This window comes from Gossypium hirsutum, chromosome A12 (assembly GCF_007990345.1).
Source record: "Gossypium hirsutum isolate 1008001.06 chromosome A12, Gossypium_hirsutum_v2.1, whole genome shotgun sequence".
Classification (NCBI taxonomy): Eukaryota; Viridiplantae; Streptophyta; class Magnoliopsida; order Malvales; family Malvaceae; genus Gossypium; species Gossypium hirsutum.
The window spans coordinates 7,796,331-7,809,395 of NC_053435.1; the positions used below are offsets into that span (position 1 = coordinate 7,796,331).

At 36.5% G+C, this 13,065-nt stretch overlaps 1 pseudogene; it reads right to left on the reverse strand.

Annotated features, from left to right (window-relative positions):
• Positions 1-8,896, reverse strand: part of LOC107920739 (probable leucine-rich repeat receptor-like serine/threonine-protein kinase At3g14840) — a 28,273-nt pseudogene extending 19,377 nt beyond the window's left edge.
• Between the last annotated feature and the right edge of the window lie 4,169 nt (positions 8,897-13,065).

A 13,065-nucleotide genomic window follows, 5' to 3' on the forward strand; every position in this document is an offset into this window, starting at 1 on the left:
TGGATAGAAGTTGCAAAACCAAGGTCAATGTTGGAAATGGTTAGTTCATAAGGGCTGAAGGAAGAGGAGAGGTGCTGATAAGTACTCCTACAGGCAACAAGATTATTCCAAATGTGCTTTTGGTGCCTGAGATTGACAGAAACCTTCTCAGCATAGCTCAATTGCTCGAGAAAGGCTATTCTGTTGTGTTCAAGGACAAACAGTGCCAGATTGCTGATCCAAGTGGATCAAGCCTTATGAAAGTCACAATGACTGACAAATGCTTTGAGGTGCACTGGCCAAATGACTCAAAGTCAGCATACACAGCTTCTGTTGATGATTCCAAGCTTTGGCATCAAAGGCTCGGACATGCCAACTTCAGATCACTGGCTCGAATGGCCAAAGAGGGCTTGGCAGAAAACTTTACCAGCTCAGTAAAGTATGATGATGTGTGTGAAGTTTTCCAAATGGGAAAACAGGCAAGACTGCCATTTCCTACAAATTCAGCTTGGAGAGCTTTTGAAAGACTGCAGCTGGTGCACTCTGATGTATGTGGCCCAATGAGGACTGAATCACTCAGCAAAAACAGGTATTTCATCCTCTTCATTGATGATTTTACAAGGTTTTGCTGGATTTTCTTCTTAAAACACAAGTCTGAGGTAGCTCAAGTGTTTGTGAAGTTTAAAACTGCAGTAGAGACAGAAACAGGTTGCAAGCTGAAATCGATAAGGTCAGACAATGGCACTGAGTACACTTCAGCTCAGTTTCAAGCTATTTGCAATGATGCTGGTATCAAACACCAACTTACAAATGTCTATACACCTCAGCAGAATGGGGTATCAGAAAGAAAGAACAGAAGCTTGATGGATATGGCCAGGTGCCTGCTGTTTGAGAAGAAACTGCCCAAGACCATGTGGGCTGAGGCAGTAAACACTGCTGTCTACCTTCAAAATAGGTTTCCTACCAAAGCTCTTGCATCCAAGACACCTTTCGAGGCTTGGTTCGGTTTCAAGCCTTCATTGGCACATCTGAAAGTGTTTGGTTGCCTGTGTTATGCACAAATACCAGCAGCAAACAGAGACAAGCTCTCTGAAAGGGCTCAACCAGGTGTTCTTATAGGCTATAGCTCAGTTAAGAAGGGCTACAGGGTGCTAGATCCTTTGACAAACAAAGTCCAAGTGAGCAGAGATGTCATCTTCGATGAGAAGGCTTGCTGGAATTGGGAAAAGAGTAAACCAGAAGCTGCTTCAGAAGACCTGGTGCCTAATCAAGCTGAACTCGAGCACCTTGGTCCTGAAATGGATGTTGATGATGCGCCTGTGAGAGGCACAAGACCCCTAGATGAGATTTATAAAAGAGCACAAGCTGCTATAGCAGAACCTAGTAGTTTTGAAGAAGCTGAAGCAGATGAAGGTTGGAAACAGGCTATGGTTGATGAAATCAACATGATTGTGAAGAACCAGACATGGGAGTTGGTTAAAAAGCTTGCCAACAGAAAGACCATTGGTGTAAAATGGGTCTATCGAGTGAAGCACAATGCAGATGGAAGTTTAAACAAGCTAAAGGCCAGGCTAGTTGTGAAGGGCTTCAGTCAAAGGTATGGTCTGGACTACTTGGAAACATTTGCTCCAGTAGCCAGACTCGATACAATCAGATTGCTGATTGTAGTTGCTGCTCAGAACCAGTGGACAATCCACCAAATGGATGTCAAGTCTGCATTCCTCAATGGATTCTTAGAAGAGGAGATATATATCGAGCAACCCCCAGGCTTTATAATGCTTGGTAAGGAACATTTGGTGTATAGGCTAAGAAAGGCCTTGTATGGCCTAAAACAGGCCCCTCGAGCCTGGTATGCTCGAATTGACTCATACCTGGTCAGTTTGGGATTTAAAAGGAGTGCTAGTGAGCCAACACTCTATGTTAAGAGGAATGGAGCTGAAACACAGCTTATTGTGTCACTGTATGTTGATGATCTTCTAGTGACTGGAGGAGACAAGTTTATGTTGGCTGATTTCAAAACAAAAATGAAGGAAATGTTTGAGATGTCAGACCTGGGATTGATGACATATTTCCTAGGAATGGAAGTCAATCAAGTAGAAGGAGGAATCCTCTTGAAACAAAAGACATTTGCCTTGAAAGTGCTGGCTAAATTCTCAATGGAGAATTGTAAACCAATGAGCACACCAATGGCTATTGGCATGAAGCTATCGAGCCAAGAGGAACATGAATCTGTCTGTGAAACAGATTATAGAAGCCTTATTGGCTGTTTGTTGTATTTGACAGCAACAAGACCTGATATTCTATTTGCTGTGAGCATGCTGTCACGATTCATGCATTGCTGTAATCAGCAGCATTACAAAGCAGGAAAAAGGGTTCTGAGGTATATCAAAGGTACCTTGAACCATGGTATATGTTTCAAAAGGGTCAAGGAGTTGAAATTGATTGGCTATACAGACAGCGATTGGGCTGGTTCAAAAGATGACATGAAGAGCACCTCTGGTTATGCTTTTACACTTGGCTCTGCAATGATTTGTTGGAGCTCAAGAAAACAAACAATGGTGGCTCAGTCAACAGCTGAAGCTGAGTATGTAGCAGCTGCTAATGCTGTTAATCAAGCTGTGTGGCTGAGAAAAATTTTGAGTGATTTAAACCTACACCAGAATGAAGCAACTGTGATACATTGTGACAACAAGTCAGCAGTTGCTATTGCCAAAAATCCTGTCTTCCATGGTAGGACAAAACACTTCGATATTAAACTGCATGTGATAAGAGAGATGGAACAAGCTCGAGAAATTGAGCTGATTCATTGCAGCTCTGAAAATCAGATTGCTGATATCTTCACAAAGTCTCTTGGTGTATCAAGATTTCTAAGCCTAAAGAGGGAACTAGGAGTCTGCTGCATAGAAGCTGAGGAGGAGTGTTGAAGTCAGCTCCCATGCAACAGCAAAGGTGGTCGTGCAGGGAACGTGCTTCAATAGCAAATTGGTGCAGCAAGCTGAAGCTATTCATTTAGTTCCTTTAAATGAATGTTTTGTATTTAGTTAGGATCAAACTTAGTTGGTAGCTACATTTTGATGTAACTAAGTGATGAATGACAAGTTTAGGTAGCTGTTTATGTATTCAAACAAGTTTACTAAGTTACTAGGCAAATTAGTGGTGTTAGGTAAGTTATTAGGTGGTAACTTGTTTGTTTTGCTATTGTAATCCCTTATATGTATTGGCATCATGCCTTCTTAAAATGTTAATGAAAATTCAGCTCATTTTCATTCAAATCTCTCTCTTTCTTTTCTGTTTTCCATTGTAAGTTTTTTCTTCCTTGATTGTTTCTGCTGCAAGCCTCGAGACTTGCTGTTTAAGCAAAGCTGAAATCAGCTTGCTGCTGCCTCTTGCACCAACAGAAATAGAAGAGAGTAAACTGCAAAAACATGAACCGAAAATTTTCACAACCAGCTAGTAAAGAAACAATGCTCATCTTTTACACGAAGAAAGAAATTGCAAGGTTGAGTACTTACGTTCATAATCTGGAGGATAGGGTGGCTCTATTCGGGCTTCAACTTGGTTTGGTTCCATGCAAACCAGCACTAAGAAGACTGTAAGAATTATGTACCCAAAGAGTATATTCATGACTGAAGGACAATTGGCGGCGCCACCCATGTTTTTCTTAGTGAAATGAAGCAATCTTGAAATAACATATTATTATGGATAAATTAAATATTTAGATTTTATTTGAAATAATGGTAAGTGTTTTTTTGTCTGCTGTATGGCACGCTTCTGTCTGCCTGTTGGCACGTTTTTGGAGTCTTTTTTCTTCTCTTTTCCTAAGTTTTAGTTTTCTATTGTTTTGATTCTGATTCTGCTTTAGTTTGTGATCTGGGAAGTTGTGTGCTGGTGCTACTGTAGGGATAGAAAGTGGTATTGCAGATTTGAGGTTAGAGGATGGGGAAGAAGATGCTTTCTCTTTGCTTGGAGAGTTAGACGAACAGTCCACTGTGTACAGATTCTGTTTGATGGGGTGTTTTCTTACGGCTAATATGGTGCTTTTTCAGCCATGAGTAACACTATGGCAAATATATGTTCAAGTTTTTTAATGAGCTTGATATTTCTCGGGTTATTACGGATGCTCCGTGAACTTTCAACAATTACTTGTTGATTTTCTATTGGATTAAAGAGAATGAAAACCCGATGTATGTGCCATTAGTTTTTGGGATTGGTGGGTTCAGGTTCATGATTTGTCACCTGATTTTTTCAAATATTCAATGGCGCTGCAGTTTGGAAATTTCATTAGTTGATTTTTGGAATATGATAAGAAGCATGTCCTTAATGGGTATAAGAACTATATGCGCATTCGTGTACAAATTGATGTTAGAAAACGAATATGAAAATTATGATTTTTGTTTCAAAGTTCACTTATGCAAAATTTAAGTATGAGAAATTAACTTTGTTTTGCTTTTTATGTGGCTGTCTTGGCCATGGAGATAATTTTTGCCCAATGCAATTACAAAATGGATTGCAAGAATTGGAGTTGGGGTGGGATCTGACGTTAAGGGCTCAGGTGAGGAGATCTAACACTGTCAACAGCATTTGGCTGAGGGATGAGGGTGAAAGTATTTTTTTTGGAAAGTCTTTTGGGATGTAATCTAGCCAAAATTCAAGTCAAAATCAAAGGCGTAGATCGTGGGCTAATATGAACAATTTTTTGGGGATAAATTTAGAAGGTTTCATTTTTCCAGCCATTTTGAATAATATCCAGCAAAGGGGGATTTTCAGGCATAATGAGGAGCAGAATGTGGGGAAAGGCAAAAGTCAATTAGTGGGGCCTGTTGTACAGGGGGTGATTTAAGGAAAACTATTGATAATAAGGGGATTACAGATGGATTGGAGTTATCAAGTATGGAATGTGAATTAGAAGATGATCCAATAATTAATGAGGAAGGTAAAAAAAGACAGAGTTTCGATTTTTTGATCTCTAATGTTTCTAATGTTCAGGATTCATTGGAGGTTAGTGGTGGGCTTTCAGCTCATAAACAACAGATATCGACGGCTGCCATGGAGCATGCTGACCGGAAGAAATGAAAATTTATTACTGGAATGTTCGTAGATTGGGGAATTCGCAAGCAGTTAGAAGACTTCAGCATATGCTGAAATTTCGTCATCCCCAAATTTTCTTCTTTTTGGAGACTAAATTAAATGCCAATAGGATGGAGGGTGTTAAGAGACGATGTGGGTTTTTTAATGGTGTTGATGTCCCTGCCGAAGGTTCTCGAGGGGGATTAAGTATTGGATGGAATGGGGGACAATTAGTCACTTTAAAGAGCTTCTCAAAAAACCATATTGATGTAGAGATCCAAGAAGATGAGGAAAGCCCTCGGTGGCATTTTACGAGTTTTTATAAGGCCCCGGATGTAAGGTATAAAGCAGAGTCGTAGAACTTACTTAGAAGATTGGGGAGAAATAATTCACTTCCTTGGATTGTAGGTGGTGATTTTAATGATATCCTTTTTGCTCACGAAAAACAAGGGGATTTACCTAGGGAAAAAGTTCGGATGGAAGCTTTCCGTAGAACGTTGGATGATTGCCAATTGGTGGATATTGGTTTTTCAGGTCCCTGGTTTACGTGGAAAAGGGGTCTAATAACGGATCAGAATATTAGGAAAAGAATTTATAGAAGAGTTGCTACTGACAGTTGGCTCTAACTTTTCCCAACGTATTCTTTAAGGCATCTTCCTTACTCTTTCTCGGATCATTGTCATTTACTCATTGAGACGAATGAGGGACAGTTGAATAGAAGACATGCTAGATTCCGATTTGAAGCCTAGTGGGTATTGGAAGAATCGTGCGAAGAAGTGATTAGGAAGTTATAGACTGGGAGTTTTGGTTCTTTCCTTAATCGTATTTCAATTCTGGCATAGAAGACTGAATAGAAGACTAAAGGAATTGAATTGTGAAGATAAATCGGAAGGGAGTTTGGCGAAACTTGTGGAGGTGAAATTACATTTGAATATGGAGATGGACAAGGAGGTAAGGTACTGGGAACAACGAGTAAGAGTTAACTGGCTAAAGATAAGCGATAAAAATACTGCCTTTTTCCATAGATATGCTTCCCATAGATCACGCATCAGTCGGATTCGTGGTTTACAAAGAATTGATGGGTCTCTTGCTACGGGGGGAAGGACATTGAAAATATTGCACGGGCTTATTTTTCAAACTTATTTAGGTCTACAGGAGTTGGAAATTTAGAGCATATCTTTTTTGGAGTCCATACGTGTATATATGATAGTATAAATCAAAGGTTGCTGGTTCCTTACACAGAAGAAGAAATTGTGGAGGCGCTGAAAGAAATACAGCCTACAAAAGAGTCTGGGCCTGACGGTTTTCCAGCAATGTTTTACCAAAAGTATTGGAATATTATTGGTAAAGACACTAGTGAATTCTGCTTGAATATCTTGAATCACGGTTATTCACTGGAAGATATTAACAGGACACAAATAGTGTTGATTTTAAAAACTGTTAATCCTTTTAATTTGAAATTTTTTTGTCCCATCAGTTTGTGTACGGTGATATATAAGATTATTGCTAAGACTGTGGCAAATCGACTACAAGAGGTGCTGGATGATTGTATTGATGTAGCCTAGAGCGCGTTTGTCCCTGGGTGGCTCATTACGGACAATGTGCTACTGACATATGAGGTACTTTATTCTTTCAAGAACAAAAGATCTAGAAGAAAAGGGTTTGTAGCTTTGAAACTTGACATGAGTAAGGCCTATGATAGAGTGGAATGGCCTTTTATCAAAGGTGTGATGTTAAAAATGGGCTTTGCAGATTTGTTTATTGATGTTATTCTCCATTGCATTAATTCTATTCAATACTTTATTTTAATTAATGGGGAGGAGGGGTCTAACTTCAAGGCAACAAAGGAATTGTGCCAAGGTGATCCATTAAGCCCTTATTTGTTTTTGTTCTGTGGAAAAGAGTTGTCAGCGTTAATGAGATTGTCAAGCCAGGAAATGAAGATTTGTGGGGCTAAGGTGTGTAGATCTTCTCCAACAATCACACACCTTATATTTGCAAATGATTGCATTCTATTCGATGAGGTGTTGAATAGGGGGATAAATGCTCTTAAAGAAATTCTTCAAGAATATGAGGCTTGTTCGGGGCAGTGCGTTAATTTTAAAAAATCTACAATCTTTTTCAGTACAAATGTAACTGATCGAGGGAAAAATTTGGTCTTTCAGGGCCTGAATGTGCATTGTTCGACAAATATGGAGAAATATTTGGGACTTTCAAATAGGGTGGGAAGAAAAAAGAAGAGGGCTTTTCAAAACCTGAAAGATAGGTTGAAACAGAAGATTAATAGCTGGAGCATAACGGTTATTTCTCAAGAAGGTAGAGATGTTTTTATAAAAGCTGTTTTGCAGGCAATTCCCACCTATAAGATGGCATGTTTTCTTTTGCCAAAATCCTTATGTTTGGTTCTGGAAAACATAATGAGTTCCTTTTGGTGGCAAAAAGGTCATGGGAGGAGAAGTATGCATTGGTGCGATTGGAAGGCTTTAAGTGCGTTCAAGAAGGAGGGTGGTATGGGTTTTCGTAATCTTTTTCTTTTTAATATTGCGTTATTGGCCAAATAGGGTTGACGTTTATTACGTAATCCTAACTCTTTACTAGTGCGTACTTTGAAGGAAAATTATTATAAAAACTCCAATTTTTTAAACTTTATGTTGGGTAATTTACCTTCCTTTACCTGGCAAAGTATATGGGCTGCAAAGGGACTCCTTATGAAAGGGTTGGGATGGCAGATTGGGGATGGTCAACAAGTCTCCATTTGGGAAGATTCTTGGGTCACTGGAATAGAGGCAGACAAACTCCAGAATTCAAATCCCAATTCGGGATTGAGAAAGGTTGCAAAACTGATTGATACTTATACAAGGAAATAGAATGTTGAATTGATTTATAGTACCTTTAAGGAGAAGGAGGCTGAGAGAATCTTATGTATTCTTTTGTCCTTAATTTTGCACGAGGACAAACTATATGGAGAGGAGAGTCGACTGGTGAGTACTCGGTCTGTACTGGATACAAGTATCTTTTACATGAAGGTCCGAACCAATTACAGAATAGTTACAAACAATTTTACAAGCGATTATGGAATCTTGAGTTGCCATCTAAAATCAAAGTTACATTTTGGCGTTGCTCTCGTAACTATCTGCCTAACTATAATAATTTACACTATAGACGGTTGATGGGTTCTGCCATTTGCTGAAGGTGCCAAACGAGAGCGGAAACGAGGGAGCGCTTGTTCAAAGACTGTCATGTTGTAAAAGAGACGTGGGAGAAGTTAAATATTTGTTCACCTAATCCAAAAGCAACTGTTGATTTTCAAGAAGTTCTTAGAAATATTTTTGAATCTCACTCTATTTCCAAATGTAGAATGACTACATGCATTTTATGGACGATTTGAACTTTAAGAAACAGATTTCTACATGAAGGGGAAATGAAATCGTGATCTCAAGTTACAGATTTTGTTTTAAACTACCTAAAGCAATTAGATGATTTGAATCGATTTGTATCTGAAAGTAGGCTCCATGCGGACAGATGGGTCACTCCGATAGGGTCGAAAGTCAAAATAAATTCCGATAAGGTCAAAAGTGAAAATAAACTTTAGTGTCGCTTTCAACAAACAAAAGAGAGAATCATGCTCTGGGTTAGTAGTAAGAAATGAAAAAGCGGAAGCTATTTGTTCAGGTACAATTTTAAATACGAATATACCATCAGTTTTTTGCGGTTGAAGCGTTGGCGTGCTTCCAGGCTCTTGATCTAGGAATACAACTTGGTGTGAGTGAATTAGGAGTAAAGGGAGACTCTTAGACGGTGATTCGCAAACTGCAAGAAGAAAAAGAGGGCAGATCTGAGATCGCAACACTTATCAAAGATTCAAAGCAACGGAGTTTAAATTTCAACTATTGTGTTTTTCATTTCATCAACAGGGATTCTAACAAAGTTGCTCATGCTGTAGCGACTGAAGGACTCAAGAAGGGAGATTCTACTTATCTGTTGAGTAGGGTTCCTCCTGGGGCAGAGGTTGTGGCTGTAGCTGTGGCGAATGAGGAGCGGATATGGACGGAGCATTTAAGGGAGATGAGGGGACTATTTATTGATGAAGAAATGGGGGGGTTTTTTGAAAAAAGCTAACGTTTGGATTTTTCAAGAAGGGAAATGGATTTTCAGGGTGTAGTTGTTTTAGTCTGCTGATGATGGATGGAAGAGACGGATGATAATTATGAGTTGTTGTTTTCCAGGATGTGGCATTATTTTCAAGTAGGGGTAGTTGTTGAATCCAGCTGCGACGCATGGTCTTAAAGATACCCCACCTTTTCGTCTACTGGGTCTTTAATAGTGTGGGCTGTTTACCTTGGGCTGTTTTATTTTGTGTTTTTTTGCTTTCGGTTTGTTTTGTGTTTCTCTGTTTTTGGTTGATTTTTCTGGTAGTTTTTGTCTTGTTTGGTCTTAATTTTGTTTTGCTCGTTGTGTTTTGGGCCTGAGGAGAATAAAGATCCAGTATTATATCAAAAAAAAATTGATTGAGTTGGTTTTAGAAGTTAATTAATCACTAATTTAGTTGGAACATAAATAAAAAATTATTATTACAAAATAAATTTTATTATTATGAGAATATTTGTATTTTTATATGTTTATATAAAATTAATACAATGTTTTATTTTAACCTAAAACATTGTGGTCTTCGAACTTTCAATTGGCTTATACGTAAAAAGAACCCTTAAGAAAATGTGAAAAAATCAATTAAGTCTCTATATTAAATTCGCACCCAATTAAGCTCTTACTGTTAACTAAAATAATCAATTAAGCTCCTTCCTTAACTGTAAAACCCCAAAAATTTCTACAGTAAGATATTATCTTTGATATAGTAAAATAAGGAAATAAAGTGATAAAAAGGGAAATTTTTAGTTATGACAACATTGAGAAGCAAATTATGATATCCTGATTCAAGAAAGGACTAAATTGTAAAACTGAAAAAAGTTTTGTTGCCCAAGAGTAAATACTCAAAACTTGAGGGTTAAAGTGTAAATATGAAAAATTTGAAGAAACAGTAGTGCAAATATTTTATGGGTGGAATAATCTAGAAACTAAGAAAAATGGATGAATTAAGACCAAATTGAATAGGTGAAGAATTATGAGGGACTAAATAGCAATTTTACCAAATTAAGTGATGACTCAAGTATGAAATTTTAAAAGATCACAAAAGGCAAAATGGTCAATTGGAAGAGAGAGAAATCTAGAAAGTAATGATGATGTTGATGATACTTTATAATTATTTAATTAAAAAATATTATTTTATTAATATTTAATAAGATATTTATTATTATTTTATTATTTTATTAAGTATATATATATGTGTGTGTGTGGAAAGAAAAAGGAGGGAACAACACCATCCATTTCCATGCATTCCACGTTAGAAAGAAAATAGAAGAAGAAACTTTCCTTTCTTTACAATTTAGTCCTTTCACCAAAAATTCACCATTTTCACCTAGAAATCAAAAGAATTTCTATAGCTACCAAGAGAGAAGAATGTCAAGGAGACTAAGGGGAGTTAGAATATCAAGTTGGATTCAATAAATAGAAGCTGGAGGAGAGAGAAACATCAAGTTAAATATTAAAATCAATAAGACAAGGTAAGAACTTTAAGACAATATATTTTAAGTAGAGTTTCTCATGTAAGGTAATATTAAAAGCATGAAAATGATGTTAAGATAGAGTTTTATTATATAAGTTTCTATGTTCTTGATATATTAGTGAAGGGAAATAAGAGAAAATGATGGGAAATATGGTAGAGAATGGAAAAAATGGTGTTATAAACTTGGTAATCAATATGTTGCACTAAAACAATTTTAAACAGCAGCAGTAGTCAAACTTTCAAAAATCACTAAAAATTTTGGAAATTGAATTAGAGGTTGAATAAAATATGAAATTAAAGGTTACTGAGTCTAGTTTTTCATAGAAGAAACGGTGTAATCAATGGAATTGTAAATTGTGAGATATAATAAATTTTATGACTTTGGAAAATCATCAAAAATTGGAGAAAAATAACTAGGGGCTTAAATTTATATTTTTAGAATCCTGAATGAGTCTATTTTCAAGAGAAACAAATGAGAACATCATTCAAATCCTGTACGAGGAGATAATTAATTTTTAGTGAAGAAGGGTCAGAATTGTCAGACAGCAGAACTGAGGTGACTTTAAAGAATAAACTGTACTTATTGGCTAAACTAAAAATTCTGAAAATTTTATGGTAAGAATATATGTAAGTCTAGTTTCAGGGAAAATTAGCGGATTCAAATTTGGAGTTCTGTAGCTCAAGATAAAAATAATTTAGTAACTATGACGCGGATGAATAGTTTTGAATAAATTTATAAGTAAATAGTGAAATCATATATAATATTATTTATAAGAATGATATATACATTAAGGATGCGGAATGGAGAGGAGGAGTAGGAGTAGGAGAAAAATAAATATATGAATTTTCAGCTAGCAAGGGTTTTGTTGGGTTTTTCACACAGGAAGAAAAACAGAACCAAGTTATCCCGATGAAATATGAAGCTCTCATTGAAGCTAGAGCAACAAAGTAATAATTCCGAATGAAGTATGAAGTAAGTTTGAGATTCAAGGACTTGAGAGTTGCAACCAAACGAATAGAAGCAAAAGGGATGAAAAATTGAGAGAAGTATTTCATCCGGGTAACATACATACTGCTGTTTGTTGCCACCTTTAACAGGTTTACATTTAAAATGGATAATTTGTATGTTTTAGACTTAGGGACTAAATTGAATAAAAGAAGAACTGTAGGGGCAATTTTGTAAAAATGTCAAAAATGACCAAAATGAAGTAAATGAATTGTTTTATTGATTAAATTAATAAATTGAATGAAATTATTAATTTCGATTAAGATTGGGTGAAAATCGGGGAAAAATGAAAAAATTACCAAAATGCCCCTGAATCTTGATATTTCTGTAATTTTGTCAGGTAAGTTCGTGTAACTTGAATTATATTCTTAAATGCTTGAAATGTATGTTATTGATGTGAATATGATTTGAATATTATTGTATGAAAACTGATGAAACATTGATATATTTGATAAAAAGGGGAAGAGATCACGGTTGAATGAAAGGAAAATTAGATGGATCTCTGAAAAGGAATTGACAGTAAAAAGGATCTAGCCCGGACGGGTGATCCTATCCTGATATAGCCCTCTCGAAGAGTACGTGTAAAATAGATTTAGCCCGGACGGGTAATCCAAATTAGGGTCTGAATTTAGCCTGGACTGGTAATTCAGATCCAAGCTCATTAGAGTAATTGTCGTTGCAGGGGATTTAGCCTGAACTGATAATCCTGCTGTAAGGATGAGGTTCACGGGAGTGTGCTTTCTGAAATGAAATGTGTAAGACCATGGTTGAAAGATACCATGGCAACATGATATGAAATGTGTAAGACCATGGATGAAAGATACCATGGCAACATAATGGGAAATGAATAAGACCATGGTTGAAAGATACCATGGCAACATGACGAGAAATGAATAAGACCATGGTTGAAAGATGCCATGGCAACATGACAGAAAATGAGTAAGACCATAGTTGAAAGACACTATGGCATCATGTTGAAGATAAATAAGATCGTGAATGAGAGACGCCAAGACATCTGTTGAACGACTAATATTCAAGTAATATGTACCAGATGACGAATGGTTATATGAATTGGTTATACAAAATGGTTGTGTGAAATGTTTATAAGAATTGGTCATATGGAAATATATGTACTAAATAGTTGTATAAAATAATTAAGAAGATAGATAAATGAAATAAGTATAGTTACATGGAATTTAATTTATGTTAAGTTTAATATGAACTATTACCGAAATAAATATACATAAGATATATGGAAAAGATGGTGCATGAAATATTGGTATAATGAAATGAATGATGCATGCTTATAAAGAAACGGTAAGAGAATAATATGTTTCGTGACATATATATATATGATTATCTTTGATATGTTGATACAAGGAAATTATGTAAG